Source organism: Eptatretus burgeri, chromosome 2 (assembly GCF_056783735.1).
Source record: "Eptatretus burgeri isolate ZD-2024b chromosome 2, Ebu_testis_v1, whole genome shotgun sequence".
NCBI classification, from domain to species: domain Eukaryota; kingdom Metazoa; phylum Chordata; class Myxini; order Myxiniformes; family Myxinidae; genus Eptatretus; species Eptatretus burgeri.
This window is the reverse complement of record NC_140962.1, coordinates 112,355,153-112,371,511: the sequence shown is the minus strand read 5'-3', so window position 1 is coordinate 112,371,511 and position 16,359 is coordinate 112,355,153. Positions and strand designations below refer to the sequence as shown.

Here is a 16,359-nt window from a genome sequence, read left to right as displayed (position 1 = left end):
CCAGGTTCCAGATCACAATTGTCACCAAACTCTAATCAATTCATCCTGCCCTATTCATGTAGCAAGTTTGGTCCAAATCTGTCCACAACTTTTTGAGATATCCTTCTAACAAACAAATAGGGATTAAAAGCATATCCAATGCAGCCAGTGCACCATGCGTGTCCCACAGTCATAGCACAACCCAATGCAACCCATTTCAAAATGACGTCATGAATGTCATTTCGAGAAAGCCTTTGTGCAATGTGCTGCATATGTATTTTTAGGAAACCCCTCCCCCCCCCCCAACGTAAGGCCAGCCATAATAAGCCAGCCATTTCACAGGGTGATTGCTTTTTTGTCATTTTAAATACTTTTGAGCAAACTAAGGAATTGAGCAAATGAAGAGCAATTTCAAAATGGTTAACTCATAATTGTTGTTTTCCTGGTTTATTAATAATAGCTCTTGGGTGACACAAACAGCCGACAAATAAACAACTAAAGCCCCTTCAATGATCCTCCCCTAAGAAGTCCTGAGACATCGCACAACTTCCCATGAAAGCTGTTAAAGGCCCTTGAAAGAGAACATACCTGCTCACAAAATCCTGGAGTCACGGAAGGTTTCCGCATAAGTAGTACAACCTTCCGTAGACAGAATCCAGCAACACGAACAGCAAGTCGTTAAGAATCCTTCTGATCAGATCGTCAGAGGTCCCAGGGCCCTGTACAGCTTCTTCGCCCCCACCATAACGTGTTGGAGATTGCCCTACCATCAACCATTTGTGTTTCTGTGTGTGCGTGATTTGGGTGACACACATTCAAGGATGGAAATAGTCATTTGAAAAGTTCTTGAGGGCAGACGAACCCTCAGGAGACGGGAAGAGCTTCCACTTGCCAAATGTATAATAAATTAGTTATTTTTCGTATTATTACTAAAATTTTAACCCCAAAAGGGGAACGATTGACAATTGCAAAAATGGTCAAATATTAGACAATTTGCATGAGTTTTTACATCACAGGCAACCTTTCTGTCATCTCATGATATTTTATCATTGTGATATTTTTATGACCAAATTTTAAAATCTACGCTGGCTTCGGGGGGCATTTCCCCCTCCATCACCCTCCCCCCCCCCAAGCCCAGCTGTTCACGCCTCATACACCCTTGGTGCGATGCACATCTTCCCTGTCTGTCTGTCTGTCCGCACATTATGTGCTGACATAGGCCACAAACGCCACCTGGTGGTAGCCAGTATGACACATTATCTTGTTTTCAACTGAATACCTCAATGAAATATGTATTTTATCGACGAATGTGAGTACATCTATAAAATAGGTAATATTACAATTCGAGCGCGTCTATAAAGTACGTAATATTAGAGCGATTACATCTATAAAATAGGTACGATTACAATGCGAGTGCGTCTATAAAGTACGTAATATTAGAGTGTGAGTACATCTATAAATTATGTACAATTAGAATGTGAGTTCGTCTACAAAGTATGTAGAATTGGAATGTGAGTACATCTATAAATTATGTACAATTAGAATGTGAGTACATCTATAAAGTATGTATAATTAGATTGTGAGTGCATCCATAAAGTATGTATAATTAGATTGTGAGTACATCCATAAAGTATGTATAATTAGATTGTGAGTACATCTATAAAGTATATATAATTAGAATGTGAGTTCGTCTATAAAGTATGTACAATTAGAATGTGAGTACATCTATAAATTATGTACAATTAGATTGTGAGTACATCTAGAAAGAATGTAGAATTGGAATGTGAGTACGTCTATAAACTAAGTACAATTAGAATGTGAGTTCGTCGATAAAGTATATATAATTAGAATATGAGTACATCAATAAATTATGTACAATTAGAATGTGAGTATATCTATAAAGTATGTAGAATTGGAATGTGAGTACATCTATACATTATGTACAATTACATCTATAAAGTATGTACAATTAGAATGTGAGTACATTGATAAAGTATGTATAATTAGAATGTGATTACGTCTATAAAGTACTTCATATTAGAATGTGAGTTTGTCCATAAAGTGCAAACAGTACTACAAAAATGTCGATGTCGGTAAAATAAGTGAATCTACAAAATACGTGTATCTACAAAATACGTGTATCTACGAAATACGTGTATCTACGAAATACGTGTATCTACGAAATACGTGTATCTACAAAATACGTGTATCTACAAAATACGTGTATCTACAAAATACGTGTATCTACAAAATACGTGCATCTACAAAATACGTGTATCTACAAAATACGTGTATCTACAAAATACGTATGCAAATCACAAAAGTTCATACGATTGGAACGTGAATCTATGGGATATAACCAAAAAAGATCTGTATATCTGCTGTGTGAACACAAACATACGTCATCAATGCATAATTTACACACCACACAACCACACCAGCATGCATAGGCCACACAATATACACCACACAAAATAACCGCACGAAACAATTCCTGGCGAGGGTCTGCAATCTCTCATTGCTCGTTCTCGTTTATTCTTCACCAGATGCTGTGGGCTTGATTGCTGTGGCTGCTCACTCTCACCAACCCGAGGTTAGGTGGCGTGGTCAGTATTTATTTTTTACAGCGAGTAAACCAGACGGAAACACCCTTAGAACCCTCTACATGAGTGGAGAGAGGGCTTCATCCTGCAATTGCCTGAACTATGCTGGTTTCATCAAGACAGGGAGAATGTCTCCATCAACTCATGTGGAGAGGTGTTTGGAGTAGGCTGGTCACTATCCCAGCCAACTTCGGGGTTGATATGATGACTGATCAGCCATAGGGGACTCGGACCCAACGCCTGCCGTTGGACGAAGAAATCACCACTCGACCGAATTCAGCGAGATCATCATCCTACATATTGGAACCTAGAAAGGTTGGAAAGAAGTTTTTAATTACCGTTTTAATAGTTGCACAAAACTGCCTAATCTGCCGCTGCGCTTGAACTGTTCGTAAATGTGAACAGCACGGATCAAGGAAAAGGCAACAGGCTCAGCAGCAATGACACGATTACAAACACAAGGTTGACAAGCCATCAAAGTTGCTCATCTCCTGCCACGTGTGCTCCTGTGTAACCCGATCCCTGCGGTACACCTGTCCTTGACTCGGTTTGAGGTTGGGGTTTTTTTTTTTCACCAGGGTAAATAAAGGTTCCAAACGTTCGCACCTCGTCACGTGCTCTCACTCACGATAAATATCACAGCACGACTACAAGCGCAACGACAACCGCTCCAAGTGGCGTAGAAAGAGCTCACCTTGTGGCAACAGGTGAGCAGGGCAGCACCTGCCTTGCGTGTGCTTCGTGCCAGTAAGGGTTCGCGATGGGTCCGGTGATCTGGCTCGATGCGAAGGCGACGAAGCACCGATTTGCTTGCACCAGGCTTCGCTCACTGCACGCAAAAACAGCGCTTCTCACCCCGACGACAGTCCCAGCACCCTCCCCTTTGTCCCCCTCCACCCCCATAAACTCCATCACACTCACACTCCCAGCACTGCCAAAATAAACGTACAACCGTGACTCGAGCATCCCCCATCCTCTCCATGCTGCCTCTGGATGTATCTTTTAATATCATCTCCCTTCTTGCACACCGAGTTCGATCGACACGACATGATGGATCATTTCATTCTCAAAGTCGGAATGTTAGTGAATCGAGGTTTTTGAGTCCCGGCTCGTGTCTTCGATTCATCCCTGAGCTTCCTTTTTTGATCAAGCAGGGAGTTAAGGACGAGAGGTGCATGGTGTATGCAGTGGAGAGGAGCGAAAAGTGGTTGGGGAGGGTTAAGTGGTAGTGGTACATATCATGATCAATCATACATTAATGCACAACGATAAACAAGGATCTTTAGTGCAGGAGGAGGCCACTCGGGCCATTATACCCGTTATGCACCGACCCCAGTGTCGTCACCCATCCACGCACAGGCTCTACCTACCATGCACACAAGCCAAGATGCCCCATACCTCTCTATCTCCATGATGCCACCAGTACCTCATCAAATGCCTTCTGAAAGTCTGGATACACTACAGCACACCCCTCATCGACCCAAGCAGAAACTACTTTATAGAACTTCAATAAATTTATTAAAAAATTATCTCCCTTTGGTAAATCTATGTTGACTACCTTCAACTTAAAATTATTCAAATGTTTCCCTATTTGTTCCATAATTAATGTCCCCAGCACTTTAACCGACAACAGTATTCAAGCTAGCAGGTGTATAGTTGTTACACATCATATCTGGTGTTACATTTCTTCAATAATGGTGTTACATTTGCGACTCTCAAATCCGATGATACCTGTCCCGACTCTGAGCTGATAAAGATATCTGCTAACACCACACTTAGTTATGTCACCTCCCTCAAAACACTTGTTAGTTGCATATTATCCGGCTCTGGCCTTTGATCATCCCTTAATTTTTATCTCCGCCACCTCAAGTGGATGGAGGTTATGTTTTCATCTCTATGTATGTTCTGGTTGGGGTCTGTCTGTCTGAGCAGAATATCTCAAAAAGTTGAAAAAGTAAATTCTCAAAGTTCAATGCTAAAAATTGCTGTTGCAGTTATAACAAAATATTAACTTCACTGATGCATGGAAACGGATTGGGACGATACCCATCTAACCGTTATATTGTTGCGGGCCGGGTATCGGCTGCGAGCACGACCACTAGGTGGAGCAGTAGGGTCGATTCTACTGAACACCCGGAATCTAGATCGTACCTTTCGGAAAATTCCAAGGATACGGGTCCCTTACCGGACCGTGAATCGTCAATAATTCCACCAGGTGGTACAGGGTTATTTGCCAAACTTAAAAATACCTCTACCCACGTGGCAAGCTACTGGATATTCACACCCTCGCAGCACTCGTACAGGACGAGCCGTATGCGCACTCGACCCGTGCGTGACCCGAGCGGATGGTCACCGAGCTTCCGTCGGTCCCAAATGCACACCACTACGACAACAACAGCCTCCTTTACTTCTCCCAACACACACCACGCCAAACCAATAGAAGAACCACAGAAACGAGCTGATACATTTAACACATGGGTTTATTTATAATGGGGGGAAGGGGGGAGCACGCAAGGAGCAGAGTTATCCGACTATAAGAAAATGCAATGTACAACGAGCAAGCACTTAACGATTTCTACTTGCAGACGGGCCCACAGACAGACACACTCACACACAGATGAGACTTTAATCCTTGCTTGGGTGATTAAACCACTTGCCAAGCGCCCTTATTGGTCGTGGTACCATGCTACGTCATTCTGAGTGAATCAATCACTCTCTGCGGACGCTTTTACCATGCTACGTCATTCAGAGTGAGGGGGGCTGGTTAAACCTGGAAGGACATGGACCTTCCCGCCTTGTGCGGTCTTTGACGAAACGAGCGACCCAAACCAGCGTCGCGATGTGGTCGGAAGAAGCAGGCGACAGCAAGATGCGATGGAAGAACCAGGCGCCAGCGAGATGCGAGCAGAGTCGAGAGCTCAGTACAGCGCTCGTCCCAACAACCAAAACTCTCCTCTCTTTTCGATTGTGCCGTAACCTTATTCACCCTTGTCCGGGGGAGGGGGGGAGCCTCCTCCCTCCCCGCTCTCCCTCACTGGACGGTTTTGGTGCGCAAAATGCGCTGTTCGCCCTGTCATTTGCCAAGGTGGTTGATTGGACTGAGGGGGGGGGGGGGTGTGATGGCCGTCGCTGCAGACCGCCCTCCAAACAGGCAGAGGAACATTATCCTGCGTGGGCTACGCCCACATACGTGCTGACACGCACGTAGGCAATGGCGTCAGTCAGAGCGAGGTAAAGGTGAGGGTGATGCTGGTATTGTTGTAGTTATGAGGGGTGTAAAAATGAAAGAAAACCCTGACAATCAAAGTAACTTCGCAGCGCATGTACATTCAATTACCCATTAAACAAGGGATGGGGAGCTATCTATCCACATTTACTTATCGAAATAACTGAGCTATAGGACCTGTATGTTGAGTGCTCATGGCTTCCAGATTCGTAACAATATTCCCTTGCCTGAATGTTGTCATCCCTGACATTTCAAATTAAATCTGCCACTTAGACAATTACGGGTGAACCCTTGGCTGCTTACTGACATCTGAACTAACAGAAGTTGAGTCTGACGAATACAGTATTAGCTAACACTGTATGTTGGATCTACCCCTGCTGCTAATGCTTCACCGAGAACAGATCTACGCACATGACCTGGATTACTATGCTGACCGGCTGTGAAACGAGTACTACGATGTAGATGACTACTTCCATCTTCAGTTCCTGTTGAAACTGTCTCCAAACTATCCCTGCTGACAGGTAGTGGATGACTAGGTTCTCCTCACCAATGCTCCTCTTGGATATCCTCCACAGTGTCTATTATGGTAGGGCTTCATAAAAAATATATATACATATAAATAAATGCACCTAATACTTATATCTATCTTCTTTTCAACAATGATTTGTATCCAATACTTTCCTTCAATCCATGACACAGATCGGGGCTGGCACCATGCTCAGGCAGCCACCTGGGAGGATCACCACTGTGTGCTAACCACATACACAATAATAGACACGCACACAGCCCTGTGATAAATAACCTCAACCCTTTATGGGATGCACATGGCGGCCGCCTGTGAAGATCACCGATATGTGATAACCACATGCACGATAACAGATAAGCGCGCAGCCCCATGATAATTACCATCTCACTGTACGTGACACGCATGGTGCACATCTTTATTCGGGTCTGCGCGCCGATTTACAATGGCGTCTTACTATTGATTTTCGCTCACACTTCGGCCACCAAAATCTCCCACAAATGGCAGAGGTCATCCCACACCTCTGCCTCGATGCAGAGGTTCAAATGCACAGCCCAGATCGCTCGGGCCGCATTGCATATGGATGGAACAAGCGCATTGACCAGCACCAACCGCAGAGTGTCGGGGGTGCCCGAATGGGAATTGTGGTGCCGACGCGACCCTCAGCCAGTCGCCGGAACATGGCCTGGAAGGTCGGTGCAGGGCGATTCATGTCGCGGTGTTCGGAGCAAGACAATTCCGCAGCTCAGCCATGTCTCGCCGGATGTACGAATGAGACCACTTCTGGCCATAGGAGCCGGGCAGTGCGAGGCCAGGGTCCAGTAGGAGCGCACAATTCAGGTGACTAGGCATCGCTTTGGGTCATCACCCCCACCCTACACCATGGAGCTTATAAAAGGGGATCGCGAAGCCTTAGAAAAGCTGGGATCTCTACATTCACCTGATGCTCTGCCTGCCTCACGTGCTGACTCTGCCTTCCACCGCCCACCCGCCGGACTCTGCCTGCTGATTCTCACCACTGGCTCCACCCACCACCCTTCTCGTCTACTGGCCCCGCCTCCCATTACCTTCCTCTCGCCTGTCGGCCCCGCCTATTCTCTGGACCGGTGCATGCGCCGTGTCCAGCACAGTAACCAAGCAGGAGACAACGTGCCGACTCTCAAACTTGGAACGCATGGCGGAGTGTCCGTACTGGGTAGCACAGTCGGCCAACCGTGCAAGGTATTGCGAGACCGTTAGCCCTCATCTCCTCTCCTTTCTTCTGATTAACTCCTCTTCATCGGGGTGGGTGTGTGTGTGTGTGTGTGTGTGTGTGTGTGTGTGTGTGTGTGTGTGTGTGTGTGTGTGTGTGTGTGTGTGTGTGTGTGTGTGTGTGTGTGTGTGTGTGTGTGTGTGTGTGTGTGTGTGTGTGTGTGTGCGCGCGCGCGCGCGCGCGCGCGCGCGCGCGCATATGTCTAGGTGCCTGTCCTTGCTTAAGTTAAGAGTGTAGAAGAAATATATTGGGATAAGTCTGCTCTGTGTCCACTTTGGTAAGTTGCTTGCGTTATTGTTGTCGCACCCCACAAATTCCTTACGATCCCTGCTTGCATACAATAATAAATCCTTTCATTGTACCACATATTTTTCTTCGCCTGTCTGTAATAAATGCTTGTGTAGAAATATTCCCAGCTAATTTTTGTCTTTTCTTTCATTGATCCAGCATGGTCCATATCCGAGCCAAGTCAGAACTTTATCTCACAACGATTTGTTCTACGAACCGGTACGTTCCTTAGCAGTGTTGCTCGGCTGCATCTGACCCGGTAAGGTGACCTGGTGCGGATAAGGCATACCGAGGGCATGTTCCCCGGTAATTAGATCATATGGTTATTTTTAGGGAACCAGATTAACTGGATGGAGGACCTTAAGTCACGTGGTTGAGTTATTGGCGTTCACGGTCGACTAGTGACCCGCCGCATCATGGAGTTAGCCGTGTGTGATGGCTTACGATTCCGCAGAGTCTGGTGGGAACCCAAGATAGCTTCCCTCCCTAGTGATATTCTCGCTTCGACCCAGGGCCACAACAATTTTGTCAGGAGTGGTACGAACCCTGAAAATGTTGGTGTCTGGAGCGGGATTCGAACCTGGGGTGTGCTTAACGCATCCCCAAAATTAAGAGCGCGTTAGCATACAAATTTTATTTAATTATTGGGACGGACCATGGCGGATCAAGATGAGCTGGTTCAGGTGGGTTTTTGAAACAACAATGTTGGAGGAATCCATGGCCCAGGATAACAGTTTTGAGGGAGATCGTTCCCTGAAGCCATACCCAGAAGTAACGTTTGGGCCAACCATGACTACAACAATGCTTGTGGACCCCCACAATCAAATTTCCCTTATGGATGACTTAGCAATCCCCATGGGATCCACACCCGATAAAAGCAGATCAGTTTCGCAAAAGCAACTGGACGCGAACCAGTTTATGGAGATAATGAAACAAATGATGGAACGTATGGAACTCGGCCAGAACCAACTGAGGGATGAAATGAGAAGTGATATGCAAACACTGAGGGAAGAAATGAAGGTGGGTCAAGCAGAGGTAAAGGCGGAAATGAAGGCGGGTCAGGAGGAGCTGAAGGCGGGGATGCGAAACATGGACCTGAATTTCACAAATCAGATCAGGACAGTACGTGAGGAAATGAATGGGTTGAAGGAGAATGTGAAAGGTGCTTTGGACCACGATGAAGACGGGTAAGGAAGAAGTGACAAATAAAATAATGGCGGTTAAGAGAGAAATGTATAAACTCAGACAGGTATAGATGAAAAACCAGGAATTTGGGGCCATAAAGGAGGAATTAAATGAGGTAACAGAGACGCAAAGAGACATGGAACAGGTGAAGGATGAATTCCATAAAGTAAAGGAGGAGCAAACACAAATGGAAGGGAAGCTGAAGGATGTTAACATTGAGCTTGTTGAATATCTCGAGATCCGATGTAAGGGTAAATATAACCTCCTTCAGGAACAAAGGGAGACGATACGCTCCCTTGAAGCAGACCATGACCAGGCGAGTCCAGTAAGTGTGTGCGAGGTGGAGCGGGCGCGTGATGTGAAAGGGTACATGCTGAGTTTTAGGGTTGGGTCGAAGCCCCGGGATCTCTTGGGGTAACACAAGCCCCCGATATGATTGTGTCAGAACGTGTGCGGAGCGCGAGTAACATGGCATGCACGAGTGCACGGGAGAGAGTGCGGGACACATCGACCCAGATGGGGGTAGCGGTTAGTGTGACGGATGGGAGGGGCGAGCCGATGTATATACATATAGACTTTTGCAGGACAATAAAGGGGGGAATGAGTACAATATAAATTAGTTCCGTCATTAATGAATGTTCAGCATTAAGCATTGGCTTAAGTGTAAAATTGACAGGTTATGTGTGGACGTTTGTACAATGCGATGATAACCGTGACCCCTTCCTTCCGTTTGTGTCTAAGCCCCCGCTATCCCCCTTAACCCCATACTATTCTTTTGTCATCTGTCTATGTGTTTTCATCTGGCGGGCATGTCAAAGGTTCAAGTGGCTGGTGTGGAGAACCAATCAGCACGTGGTTGCAGCGTAAATAAGAGTGGAGGGGTGGGGTTAGATTGAGAAGCTCAGCATGTCAAGTTTGACAGGAGAGTTTGTTAAGGAGCTGAAGTGAGTCGAGTCAAGAGGCAGGAGTGCCACACAGAGAATGGTAGGTGGTGAATGAGGGAGAGAGCAGAGAGGTTGCGAGGATCCCAGCAAGACTCCCGAAGAGCCGGGCATAAATGTATTGATATCGACCCATCAAGCAGGGATATTAGACGAGATAAGATTTCAAAAATATATGTACTTGAAGGGGTATTTCTGAGTATAAGTTGGTGACGTATGTTTCTAGCCTAATTTGCAGGTACTGAATCCAAAAAAAAATTAGGATACCAAGCTGTACTTTCCATCCTCAACCTTCAAAATGATAAACAAAATGGCGGCTGAAGAAACAATTGTCGGTAAATGGTTAACCTTCATCCTACCAGTCTTTTCAGACCCCAGTCCTAAAGTTTGATGTGATATTTCTATATTAGTTACACAATGTATTTCATGGATTTGTTTGTTTACCTATATGTGGCAGTAATAAATTTGTATGCTGTTTTTAGATTCCATCTTGCTGCACATTAGAGTTTCAAGTAAATTCTGTCTCGGGTCCTAAAAGACCACTAGTTTTGGTTCATTATCACCTCCGCTACCGAAGGTGAAGCAGGTTATGTTTTCACCCCTTTCTGTCTGCTTGTTTGTTTGTTTGTCTGTGTACAGATATCTTAAAAAAAGTTGTGGACGGATCCGGATGATATTTCGTGGACAGGTTCGGCGTATGACAAGGACGAACTGATTAGATTTTAGTGAAGATCCAGATCCAGATCCGACTCCTATGATTTTTAAACTGATTCTTCACCATTTAGAGATAGAGCCAAAAACGATATATACCATGATATTTCAAAAAGTTGTGGCCGGATTCGGATGAAACTTGGTGGACATGTTGGGTGTGTGATAAGGAAGAATTGATTCAATTTTGGTCAAGATCCGGATCTGATAATAATATTTTAAGTGATTCTTCACCATTAAGAGATAGGGCTCAAAAACGATATTTCAAAAATGTATTTGGCCAGATATGTTCTTGTGGATCAGACATTATGGGGCAGAGGTATGCACTCTACCGAGTGCCCTTCCCCTTTTGTATATGTGCTTACTTTGCATGACATTTGTACTGAGCAAGTCTGCTAAACCAGTCCACTCAAATCAGGATATCAGCAAGATGGTCTTTTCTGATATTGATATCATTGTTGATTTAAGCTCCTCTTAGTTTTTGACTTGTCACTTTAGTTTGCAATTGCTTGAGCATATTCAGCAGGGAGACTATTCTGATTGTACCCCAAATTTGTTTTCCACTTATTATTTACCAGCAGATACCATCCATTGCTTTGCTGATGGGAATACTAGGAGAGGGGAGGAGAGAGAAAGAGGGGGGAGGGGAGAGATATGGGGGAAAGGGGGAGAGGAAGGGAACAAGGAGGGGTGGGGGAGCGAGAGAGAGAGCGAGAGAGAGCGAGAGAGAGCGAGAGAGAGCGAGAGAGAGCGAGAGAGAGCGAGAGAAAAGAAAAACACTACACGTAGATTTAATATATTTTAATTTACCTTGCACATCTTACCAACACACCAAGTTTCAACAAAGGTATTAATATTTTCATTATTTCTGTAATAAATAAATTCTAGTTTCAAACGAGTTGAAACCAGGGATTGGAAATGCAAAATCACGTTACATTGCTCAAAAGGTTTGCCTTTCACTTTGGCTTTCCTCGACAGGTAGATCGCTATTTTTGCCTCCGATAAAATAGTTCAAAAACATTAACAACTTTTCAGTACCGGAATTGACTCTGAGGCCAAAAATAAAAAAAAACTGGAGTGAAAAGGGGACATTTACCCGATGAAATATATTGTTCAATTCAAGAAAAAGGGGGCACAATCGTACACAATCAATATATCCATGGAACAAATCTTCAGTGATGTTACAAAAGGGACAAAGCACTGATACAGCAACATCAATTCGGTTGACAAAAGTGTTTGTTGGCAGTGACCAGTGCAATTCTCCATTGCAAGTCACCTGACCTTTTTGTTATTGGTGTGCAATACATCGATTCCCATGCAGGTTCAGAAGGGGTGGCATACGGCAAAAGCGTTTTCCATCTCAGTACTCCTACTGCAGAGGTATTTATAATAACAGAAAGACAAAAACGATAAATTGATTTACTGTCAACATTACTAAATAAACAGGAAGCAATACTGACTGGAGATGGAGTAACCCCAGCGAATTGGAGAAGTAAGCTCGGAAGTGAAGGCTTATGGGGTGTCCATTGGACCTCCGTACTCGACTTCAACCCAAGTTTAAAGGATGTACGGATGACATCTACAAGTACTTTACCGACAGCTCTTAACGACCTGGTGCCAGTGATTTCAGCAATTTCTTTAACAGACTTCCAGCAACAATTGGACGTGTCGCGAAGATGCCAAACATTTTTGATACCAGCTGAAATGAAGTTTTGTAAAAAAAAAAAAAACAATGGCTTTTGGGAGTGGGTTGAGGAATAGAGGTTCTCCCACAAACATTTTAATATCATCCAAATCCCTCTGGCGGGTCACCACGACTGCTTGCCAAGCATTCGACAGACTCTGGTAAAACAGAGGAAGGTGAGACGTGTCAATATTTTTTGACTCAATTAGGAACAACTCAAGGCCGTAGCCGAGCAATCCAGCTTGTCTCAATATTCGTTGTGCTACGGGGCGCCAGGGCAGTTTTTCCACATTGATCGCTCGTTGTATCGACTTCAGCCGAAAGGCCATCAGATGACACTTTACGTCAATGAGCCCTTGGCCACCATCAGACAAGGGGCGACAGAGTAAATCTGACCGCAACCAATGATAACCATTCCAGAAAAAATTAACCAGTATCTGTTGAATCTCTTTAAGCAAGCTGTGTGGTGGCTGTAAACAGATGAATTTGTGCCACAAGACAGAGGTAGCTAAAGTATTAATAATTAGTATACGACCTCTGAAAGACATTTGCGGAAGGAACCTTTTCCATTTGTTGAGACGTTTGGTTACGTGATCTACCACTCCTTCCCAGTTAATAAGGGAGTACTGGTGAGGGCCAAGATAAACACCTAAGTAAATCACCCCCTCTCTCGTCCACCTTAGATGTTTTGGAAGAGACCGAGTTGGCACTAAGGGAAGCCCACCGGATATACATTGAGCTGAGGACACCCAGAGAGCTTGACTCTTTTTTCCAATTACACTGCAAATGTGAAGCAAGATGAAACTTATGTAAAGATCCAAGAAGAGTGGTTAGATCGTGATCATTTTTAATTACTATACAGACATCATCAGCATATGCAGACATGACGATAGGGTGTTCTTCTGGTGACGGTACAAAGCCAGAAAGAGAGTTCCTAAGATTAATTAGTAATGGCTCAAGAGAAAGGCTAAACAGAAAACCTGACAATGGACAGCCTTACCAAACACCCCTCTGAACCTGAATGGGAGAGCAGAGACCATCGTTTACCTTACACAAACTAGATATATTGTTGTATAACAACTTAACAAAACTAATGAACCTTTCACCCAAACCAAAATTTTGCAACATATGAAAAATATAAAACTGATCAATGCTATCAAAAGCCTTTTTGACATCAAGGAAAATCAAACCAACACCCCCCCCCCTTTCCTCGTTAAGACCACAATCAATCAAATCTCTAACTAAAAAGATGTTATCAGAGATTGATCTCCCGGGAACACAGTAGCTCTGGTCATGATGAACGAGAGTCCCGACGACAAGTTTTAGCCGATTGGCCAACAATTTGGAAAAGAGTTTGTAGTCAGAACATAGTAATGAGATGGGGCACCAGTTCTTGATTTGACGGAGATCGTCGCTTTTTGGGAGAAGACAAATCACCGCTCTTCGACAGCTGAGAGGCAGTATGCCAGAAAGTAAACTTTCTTGCAGAACCAACAGTACTTCTGGACCTAAGATGTCCCAAAATGCTGAAAAAAATTCCACTGGAAGTCCGTCGATTTCAGGGGCTTTTCCACGTTCAAAGCTATTCAGAGCCATGCTGAGTTCCTCCAGGGTAAGTGGCTTTTCAAGAGCTTGACGCTGACCACAACTCAAAGAAGGAACATGATTTGTCATCTCATCAACACAATCTTTAAACACAGATTCCTTCGCAAATAAATCAGAAAAATAATTTTTCACAAGTCTTCTAACATCACTTTCATATTGTATAATAGTGCCTTGAGCAACCAACCAGGAGAAAATCTGCCTTTGGGATTTCTTAACCCCTTCTAACTGGAAAAACCTTTTATTTGGGGTGTCAGAAAACTTCACATTTTGGATTCTGAGTCGAACTGACATCCCCATGACTTTTTCATGAATCAATTCTCTGAGATAAGCTCTTTTTTCTAATAATAGCCAAAGCTTTCTGTCATTTTCAGCTTTAGCAAAGTCTTCCTCCAACTGCAAAATCTCAGTTTCCAAGAGTGAAACAGCAATTTTATTCTTGCTCGTGGAAAAGGACTGATAACATCGACAGAAAACACGAATTTGAGCTTTCGCGTTGTCCCACCATAACTGGATAGAAGCATAGGAAGGTTTACTTTGGATAAGTTTTTCTCAAAACCTACGAAAGTGTCAGTAAAAAAAACAATCCTCCAACAGGCTGGTATTGAAGGTCCAATACGTACTTTTTTGCGGTAACTGAGAGGAGGATAAACCAAGCACTACCAAGTGATGATCAGAGAAAATGGAAGGAAAGAGGTTACAAGACATGAGGACATTTCTAAAAGTGGAGTTAATGTCAGCCCAGCCTTGCAAGTGTTATCAGCCCATTAGCAAACTGGCACCATGTATACCGAGATGCTGTACGGTGCTGCATGCGCCAAGCATCGAGAAGACCAAGTGATGAAAAACAACAAGATATGTGTTTATGAGATTCAGGATGTGGTTCTGGTGTATTCCTATCTAAATTAGGTTCAAATGTGCAATTGAAATTTCCTCAGATACAAATACAGTGATCAAAGACTAAAGTATGGAAGTAATTAGCCAGATGTGTAAAAAAATCTTTACGAGCCCCGCTCTCACGAGGAGCATAGACATTAAGTAAGGTGAGGTGAAATCCTTGATACATGAACTCCAATGATGCCAAGTGTCCTTTAACTATTTCAAGGAAACTATATGAGTCAGGAACAAACTCTGGACGAAGCATAAAGGCAACACCCACCGAGACAGAAGACAAATTACTGAAGAAACAAAGCCCCTTGTTAAGGCAGAGCCAGTCAGACTGTGAAGTCTCTGTTATGTGCGTTTCTTGCAACAAACAGACATCCACATGTTTCCGAAGCAACAACTTTTTAACTTGGATCCGACGCAAATGGTTAGCACCAACCCCCATGAATGTTTAAGGTGCCAAAAAGCACTTCCTTCCTTTTCATCCCGTATCAGTGGGGTTTGACCGCTGTTGAGAACATTCTAAGCCTGCTTTTGTAAGAAACTTCCTCAGTCTGTGAATTTGTGGTTTAGTTATTTCAAAATCTTCAGAATTCCTAATTACGCACTTTGCAGTCTGCATGAAGGAAAGCAAGTCAGGAAAGTGTTGATGAATGATGACATTCCGCTGCCTAAACGTCTCATTCAGAAAGGATACAATAACCTGCGAAGATATCTGTAAATGATCAGATGATGACTGTGACAGATCAGTCCCCTCCACGTCATCATCTGAAGCAGACAGACCAGATAACCTTCCACGAGGTTCGTAAGTATCACCCTGGACCTTTACAAACACGTCTAAGAGGGGTACCGAGTGATGTACGGTGGTACTTTGCGAGTCCTGTTTAACACTTTCATCAACATGAGATGGGGCCTCTAATCCACCATTTTGTACAACTACATCGGGAACCTCTACCGGGGCCTCACAAACTGTATGTTGATCATTTGTTGGGGTGGGAACATCGCATGGAGCCGCAACACTATTTCGGTCTGTCTCAGGAAACCCGAGCGCTGATACCTCCCGACATTCTACACATGGTACATTAACACCAAGAGACACTTCACCGCCATCTGAAGGACCCGGACCACACTGTACACTTCGAAGTACATTCTCGTTCTCGGAAACCATTCCATCGTTTTTTTCATTCCCATGAGGTTCCTCAGTTACCAGAAGAACCGTATCCAGCACAACTACCTTGGGAGAGCTTGTGGGGTCACGAGGAGCAGACGATCTACGTTTTTTTGACACGGTGACAAAATCATCCTTACCGTCCTCACTATGTAAGGGACCAGTGTGAGCGGGAACGTTGGGTTCACTGGGCATCACCTCCTCCACCAGACGAGGTTGTGAGTCGTTAACCGTTTCACAATCAATATCAACTCGTCCCGATTCCCCACACTTCGAACAAGAAGCTTTCGGACAAAATATTTTTAAATGGCCAAA

General features: G+C 44.2%; 1 protein-coding gene across 2 annotated transcripts in view; it reads right to left on the bottom strand.

The window, feature by feature from the left end:
* Positions 1 to 3,297, bottom strand: part of LOC147032852 (3',5'-cyclic-AMP phosphodiesterase 4C-like) — a 638,164-nt gene extending 634,867 nt beyond the window's left edge. Inside the window, exon 1 of one of the 2 annotated variants that reach the window (XM_085870771.1) lies at positions 3,277 to 3,297. The gene's annotated coding sequence lies outside the window, so the exon portion shown is untranslated. The remainder of the gene's footprint in view (positions 1 to 3,276) is intronic. The other variant, XM_085870781.1, reaches the window with a different exon arrangement.
* Positions 3,298 to 16,359: the final 13,062 nt, after the last annotated feature.